The sequence below is a fragment of the Serinus canaria genome, chromosome 7 (assembly GCF_022539315.1).
Source record: "Serinus canaria isolate serCan28SL12 chromosome 7, serCan2020, whole genome shotgun sequence".
Taxonomy (NCBI): domain Eukaryota; kingdom Metazoa; phylum Chordata; class Aves; order Passeriformes; family Fringillidae; genus Serinus; species Serinus canaria.
The window spans coordinates 17141042-17149192 of record NC_066321.1 but is presented as its reverse complement, the minus strand read 5'-3'; the positions used below and the strand labels follow the sequence as shown (position 1 = coordinate 17149192).

The 8151-nt window shown below is 39.0% G+C and overlaps 1 long non-coding RNA gene across 1 annotated transcript; it reads left to right on the top strand.

Moving 5' to 3' along the window:
• The first annotated feature begins 7042 nt into the window (after positions 1–7042).
• Positions 7043–7926, top strand: LOC127059835 (uncharacterized). The gene is made up of 3 exons (XR_007778026.1): positions 7043–7149; positions 7312–7382; positions 7775–7926. It is a non-coding gene; the product is annotated as an uncharacterized LOC127059835 (long non-coding RNA).
• Positions 7927–8151: the final 225 nt, after the last annotated feature.

Below are 8151 nucleotides of genomic sequence, written 5' to 3'. Positions count from 1 at the left end.
CCATGATGAACTTCTAAAAAATGGAACCAGTATTTTTCCAAAAGGATTCAGGGATTTATTTTAATTTGCTAATAATTTATAAATAAAGTTATTAACAAATTAAATTGTTAATAATTAATTAATAACAAATTAATTATTAGAAATTTGTAACAATATTTTAATTTTGAATCAATATTTACCCTTCATAATAAAGACTTGATAAATTGAGATGGAAATGCACTTTACATACACATTTCTTCAGAGTGTATGGCAAGAAGAAAGAGACAAGGGTTGTTTATAAATGAATCCTAAATTTTTAAATTTTTCTCCTTTAGCCTCATTCTCAGATTAAATCCTCCAGATTTTTATATGTATCCAGCAACTGTAAAGTAAGGGAGGTTAATATATACTTTTAAAAAGACAATACCACTCAGGCTTTTCCTGGAAAGTACTTGCATGTAGTACATTAAGACTTGCAGAGTAAAGATTATTTCTATTTTTCAGGTGAGATTCTCAAGCTCAAGGTAAGGGATATATAATTTCTGCAGTCTCTGTCTTCCCCTTCCATCTGAAAGAAGGTGAGTTTATTTGGGGTTCATAGTCTGGCTAACAGCTATAACAGGAGGCTGTAAGAGAAAACATGGTAGACTACCTCACAGCTGTAAAAAGGAAAAAAACCTGTATCTGCTGTCTCTGGAATCACTCCAGCATATTATTTATTTCTTTTTTAAATGAAAAAAAAAATAATTAAGAAACACTACAACTTTCAGCTCTCACATTTCAACTATAAATTTCAGCCCACACAGCCATTAAGAAGATCATTAAGGCTGTGGAGGTTACTCAGCAAGGGCTTGGATCTTATCCGAAATGCAGCAGCCTTGCCTTGCTGGATGTCTTGTAAAAGCCACCCCTACATTTCTGCATCATACTGGAGGTCATTACAGAATGCATACAGAAACTGTGTGTGTTCCTGTGCCTGAGAGCAGAATTGGTGCACCACACAGATTAGTTTCCTAGGTTTTCCACATGCTGAAACTGAGCCATTTTTATTTGTGCAAAAACCACATCTAGCAATAATTGGTCCCCATAGAGATACAGAGTATCATATTTTCACATTCTTCTGAGATCTTAAAGTTGAGGTTTCTTGGGAGATGTATCGCTTAAGAAGACAGGCAGCATCAGGTTGAGTTTTGCAAATCTTTGCTTAAGGCAGATTTAAGGACTAAAAACATTTTTCCCCCAGCCCTCAATTCTAAACTCCCTCCTCATGGGAGATTTTCACCCCCCACACAGGAGTCAGTACAAGGTTTCTGAAGGCAAGTCAATTAGAATAGAAATTTTCCATGTTACCTATATTTGGATAGGAAACATAAGCAAGCTACCAAAATTTCAGGCTTGGAATGTCTTATTTTGACACTTGTTATATCTTGGGGTTTTCCCTTCTCAGAATGTAACAAGTGATATGACATAAAATGCTAAATGATTTCTGCACTTAATACTTTGGGTACCAAAGAGAAGTCAGGCAATATCTGCTACGGTCAGGTAATAGAACTTAAAGAAGGAGGCAGGAGAGACCAACGATGAAGCATTACACAAAATCTGGATGTATAAAGTTGGTTGTAAGCCTTTATCATATCCTTATGGATACTTCAACAGCATCATCTCCAAAGTCTAAAGCTGCCCATGGCAAGAGAGCACTTTCTGCTGCTGGTGGGTAAGGCTAGTACTTCATCTGTCAGATCTGAAGTTGGCATTCTGAGGTGGAGGTGCCCCAACAGAGTCACAGCTTTGGCACTGAGTGCCTGCAAACCCCTTCCATTTCTGGTTTTTTTTTCATCTTAGCTCTGGTTTGATTCATTGAAGAATTTTTGTGGAGTGAGTGCCTCACATTTAACTTTGGGAAGCCACATAGTTAACACTTGGAGACAACAGAGTTGTAGAAACAAATGAACTGGTAAATAGTGGAGCTCAGATGATGTATATTTTGGATCATATATATTATTTGTATCACAGTTGCCATTACACAGAATAATATTTACAGCTCTAGACAGGCGAGACAAAATAACAATTCTCAAGCAAACCACATTTATAATGTTCAATAAGACCATTAAAATCATAATAATTTTGGAAGTTATGATATTACAATGATATTACAATTTTAAATCCATACTGATACCCCTCCATAGTCTTTGGGTATTTTTTCCCTGTATAATTACATATCATTGAGATACAGTCAAATAAAAATTAGTAAAGCAAGTTGCATTTCAGAGGAAGAAAATATTTGCTCATCTTGTCTTGCAGTGTCTGGAGACTTCTGCAATTGTTTACTTGTTCATTTTCTGTAAGCTGTTGTCAGCTCAGCTGTCTGAACTACAGCTTCATTTTTAAATATTTTTCACTGAAAAAATTCCGACTAAGTCTCTGAATGTTTTATGTCTACAGCCACATCAGATATCACAAAAAAAAGGAGGCTTATGTCTTGAAAATACTCAGTGTTGGCTTCACCCTTGTCAAGGGCTGGCTCCCCATACGGGAGCTGACAGGTTTAGGGTACGCTAGATATGTTTCATCACGGAGAGGAATCAAGTTCTGTGTGTGTACAGAGCATGGTCTTCAAGTCAGTGATTTCACTGATAAAAAACAAAAGACATCTTTTTCCTTGAGAGCTGTAGACACCTGACTGAAAAGCCCAGGGTGACCAGGCACAGCGTAAGCAGGAGGTGCAAGGACAGCGGGTAGAGCGTTCCTACTGAGCACATCCATTCTGAAGGGTCATTCAAATGCCTCTCCACAAAACAGCCTGAATGCAAATAATGTCAACTGTCTATGAAAGCAGGGGATTTAGGTCACTGAGCAGTGTACCTTGGTTAAATTATATTATTCTTTCAAATACTTAATGTACATCTGAGCCATTCACTTTGCTTGTCTATAAAATCTTCTCTAAGGAGAACTATCCACTGCTTTAGAAGGGAAAGCAAACAAATGGAGGCACACAGTGCCATTGAATATTGGAAAAAATGTCAGGTAAGAAGACCACACAAGATCTAGCCATAGGAGAGCTCAAACTAACTGCAAGTGGTGAGAAGATAGTGAAATGCATATGAGCATCCCTGAGAACTGAGAAAGAGTGGGGCAAGTTTTTATTATTGGCATAAAAATATCACCAAACTTCTCATCATTCTTAGATCCATTCCTATTGCAGGAAAACTAAGACTGAGGAGATGATGGTGCTGGAAGAAGCGAAACCTAATTTTTTTAAGAGTGCATAAATGTTGGAAATTCAGTCAAATTTCAAGCTCATGTTTCACTCTGGATTGAAATCAGGCAAAAGTTTTGCTCGAGGATCTTGAAAATCCCATGTCCTTTCTTCACAGTGACTGGCAGTTAGATCTGCACAATTGGGCCAAGGAAGCTTCTGAAATTTTGACTTTTGCCAGCTTTTGAAGGAGACAAGAATGTGGAACAAGCAATCTCCTCCTCCTTCTATGTTTTGAATTTGATGATCAGATCCAGTTGCAGACTGTCCTCAGGGACTGTGATCTTAGCTCTTTTAGGGGTCTGCATAGGAAACCAGTCCCCAGAACCACACGGACACACTAGCTGACAGAACCTTGCACAACAACCCAGGCTTCCCTCATTACAGACAGCTGCTTGGGACGTCAAGGTAGGGCAGCAGCTACCATTCAGTGTGGCATCTGTTGTGCAATGTGGCTGCTTATGAGCTTAGAAATCCTGTAATCAAATGTATTTCAGTATGGCAAGATGCTGTTACTTTTCTCTGTTTTAGTGCAAATTAGAGAGAATTCAGCTGTGGCTAAATGCGTACTGCTTTTTACTGTGTTTCCAACACAATCCTTTTATGTGTATGTACATCTCGCCCGCAAACATTCCTACACACTCAACAACAGATGCATTGGGGATAATTCTGCCAATTACAAAGCTACTAGGAGTGCTGTAGTTGAACTCTGAGTATAGAGCAGCCAGCTGTAGTAGACAACAACAATTTTTGACACAGCCGGTCACAGCTGTTCTTGATCCACTGGGTCACCTGAATTCTGTAAGAACACTCATCATGGAAATAGTCTGAGCTCTCCTGCAGAATATATTCTTGACCCAATCTGCAATGTTAAGAAAGGGCTCTGATAGCTGCATATATTCTCTTCACTCGTAAGTAATAGGGATGCGCTGCTCACTGGTCCTAGTCCTCGTGGTCACAGTGGGATTGTCACTGTTTTATTAGTTACTTTTGCACTTTCTGATGTTCCTGTAAAACAACATTCCGTTTCAGGAGATGTGCCTGTCAAGGAAGCAGGGAAAAGGTGGATGACATGATGAGTGGCTTCCAACATTTTGTTTATGTCTCCACGGGGTGGAAGCATTTTGTTAACTCTGCACTCTCAATGTAGATCAGTCACTGCTGCCAACATAAATAATTTCAAATATTTCACTGAGAATTGCTGCAAAGCTACGGGAGATTTTTCTGCCTATTTGACTGAGATTGTGTCTTCTTTGATTTCAACTTGATTTAATTTTGTAGAAGGAGAGGCAAATACAGGATGAGTGTTAGTGCAGCCCTGCAACTTGCATTATTGATACTTCCAAAGTGTCCAGTTCAAATGGGGGCAGAATGTTAACAGAACTGAGAGTAGCAGTTTAGTGGCTGAAGGACAAAAATAAGTTGCCTTTTTGATCTTTGCTGGTCAACAAAAGCATGCTTTGCTAGCTCCAGAAGTCTTTCATGTGAGAGAAAATGGACAGAGATGAAAACTCGTGTCTGATCTAACACTTTGGCAAGCTTTATTTTCTTACACCCACAGGAGAAGATTTCTGGCTTTTCAAAAAGATGGACAGAAGTAAATCAGAAGTCCCTTTCTGCAATGTAGAAAGTCACTGTTAAAGTTTATTCTGTGTATAAAACCTGCTCTGTATGCAGAATTATCAACCTTAAAACCCTACCCTCCACTGAAATTAGATTGGTCAGAAAGCCAGAGCCTCTGGGCATAAACCAGACCCTCAGTTCTGTAAAAGGATCACAGTGTAAGATTTAGAAAAATATTTACTATACTTGTCATCACTTCTCTGGCATATTTCCTTTGGAGAAGCTGGATCAGGCAGAGCTCAAAGCCTGATAAGTTTCTCTAACCACTGACTTGGAGTACATATACCTGAAACTGAGCAAGTGATTCAAAATAATTTTTCAGATAAATTATTTTTCTTATTTAATTTCTGCAGGTAGAAAACCTGTGAGCAAGTAATGAGTTCCATTAATTCACTAACTGTTTGAATGTACTCCACATATTCTAAGTGATATTTTTATTACTTAGAATGGAGTGATTGGAAATTATTTGTTGAATTATTTGCATTAAATGTCTGTCCCTGCTTTGATGTGCTTTGCTGTCATTGCGAAGATAAGAAGATGAGAAATCTCTGAGGCTTTTGTATTTTCAGACAATGGGAACCGATTAGGGACAAGGAAGAGAAAATGAAGATTGGGGGATTTAAAAAAATAAACCTGTGTATTGCTGTTGGTTTTCATGTCAGAAAAACTGGATTTTTTTGATTGCTGTACATTTATTTCTGTCATGTTCAGAACCCCTGTAATGATCTATTATTCTCTTTGGGTCACTCAGGTAAGGCAAAGACAAACACTGCTGCCCTGGACTGTAGCACAGTGCAAAGCAAACAGCAAGTGAGAGAGTTTCATGGAAGAGGGGATGTCCAACTCAAGCTTCTCCTCTGTGAGTGTTACTGTTTTCATCCTGCTTGACATTTCTCAGAGTAAGCTGTATTTCAGATTAGTAGCCCTTGGCAGTAGGCTGGAGAAAGATGAGATTTTAGTGTGATATGCTACACAGGCATGGGGGAAAGCAAAGAACATGTGTGAGAAATTGAAATGACAAGGTCACGTTGATAGCTTGGTTGTGGGAGCTGCCACGGTAGTTTGTTGCATTATGATTAGAGATGGGCCAGCTAGCATGAATGAGATGAGAGCTGGTTTGGACCTTCATCCACTCCTCTAACCAGACTGGAGTGGAGCCCACAGTGAGGCTGAAACACATCTAGCACTGGTACATTTGGTTTCTCAACATTATTTCATGAGCTTCTGCTTCTGATAATTTAGCTCAGAATGGAAAACAGGAATCTAGAAAAATATTCAGGACATTTATCCAGTCTAAAATCCTTCAGTCTGGAAAACCTGATTGTATAAAACCATATAAAGACAATTTCATACCACTCTCAGCCTTCCATTTGTAACAAAGAGCTCCACATCCTTGTTAATAACCATCCTGTTAACAACATGAAACAAAGTCTGCAAAGCTTTCAAATTTCAACACAGGATCTTTTTAATTATGAAGCCCTCAGATGAGATGCCAAGCTTCTGTCAAAGGCTGAGAGTGAGAGTAGTCTGCGTACGAGGACTTGCAGTGGGAACTGCACTGAGCTGAGCGTGCGATCCTTCTGTCAGCCCTTTCTCTTCTCTTTGGCTTTATCCTGTGGGAAGGAGCTTTACATTCCCATTCAGACTACAAGGCATTCTGCGAAAGCTGAATTTCTGCACCGGCCGTGCTTATTCTGCAGCGCGTGTCACACTCCCTGCGGTGAGGGCTAAGTTCTCCCTATTTTGTGCAGCCTCTGTCTAATGCAGACAAAATTCCTCCTTCCCACAAGGATTCCAGGAGAAAGCAAAGGCAGAGAGCAAGGGCAAGTGGAGACAAGCAATGCAGTTTACCTTGGACTCCCTGTTTTGAAACACTTACCAAGTTCACTGAAGTAATAGTTGTGATTTGGTTGAATAACAAAATCCATATCCAGCCCATTTCTCAAAAGTGCAGTCAGCAGTGCAGGATTCTTCTCTTCCTTTTGCCTTAATAATGTCACTGCTTAGTTCTTGGTTACAGGTAGTCATGATGATACGGTGGGGCAGAAATACACAGGAGTCCAGAGTGTTTTGAAGTGGCTCTAGGAGTCACTGAAATAATGACCTATATTGGTATAGGAGACTTTTTTCCTGTCCATTTTCATCCTCAGTGTGCTTTACAGACCTGAGAGCTGCATCTCTTTGAACTGTGGCAATGCAGAGCAGAAAGCAGCTTCTCCAGCTGAGGCTGCAGGGAACACTCTGCTACGTGAGGACTGGAAGGATAAGCAGAGCTTCTCACCCATATCTGGGTAAAGGATTGCATGTTAACATGCTTTCCCTTTCTTCCCCTCCCTTCCACTCCCCTCCCAAAAGTATACAGCAGTGAAAGAAGGTAACCAAAGACTCCTTTTCTCTTTTACTTGGAGGTAAATCAATCTGACCTACCACTTAATGAAATCTCCTTTTTACAGGATGCAGGAAGCAGCTGGAAAAAACAGAAAAAGAAAAGAAAAAGGAGACTTTCTTCATGTGTAAATTTTCTGTAAGGAAAATAAAACTTGAAATTAACCTTGCCTGTGATTTTTAAATGTATAGTTTATTGTTTTCTCCCAATTATTTTCTTAATGTCTGGGCTTCCATAGTCTAGTAAGTCACTGCACTTAAAAGGACCCTCTAGGAGAGGTGTTTGGATTTTTTAAGCATTTATCATCCATTTTTGCAGATTAAATAATGCTTCTGAAAACATGATGCAAGGCCTCAGAATACTGTCCAATGATACCTGCAAACAAAGTCCAATTAACTCCTTACTCGATACTTTTTTGACTTTGTAGTTATTGCAGTCTGATTTGTTATTGTAAAAATCTACTCATGTGGGAAAATAACAGGCATTATATGGCTCTCTATATAATACATAAATAATGTTTTCTTTTCCAGGGAGTTTAAAGACACATGACTTCGATGTTACTGAGGATTGTGTCATAATCATCAAACGGAGCTGGTGCCAAATAAACCAGATGGAGCTTTCAATCAACAAACTGCATTTATTATTGATATCTGTGGCTTATTTGTTATCCATGCACCTTTTAACAGGATAAGGTAAGAAAAAAGATCTGCTCCCAGAGAATAAAGAGAGCTATTAGAAGCTCTCAACTTATTATTTGACCTGACAGCACAAATAGATGATGGAAAAAAGTCAAAGTACAATACCCAACTCCAAGTGGAAGGGATTCGTTTGATGCTTTCTGCTCGAGCAGAAGGTGGAATGATTATTTCATCCTCCCATACTATGAAAAATATGAGCAATTTTATTT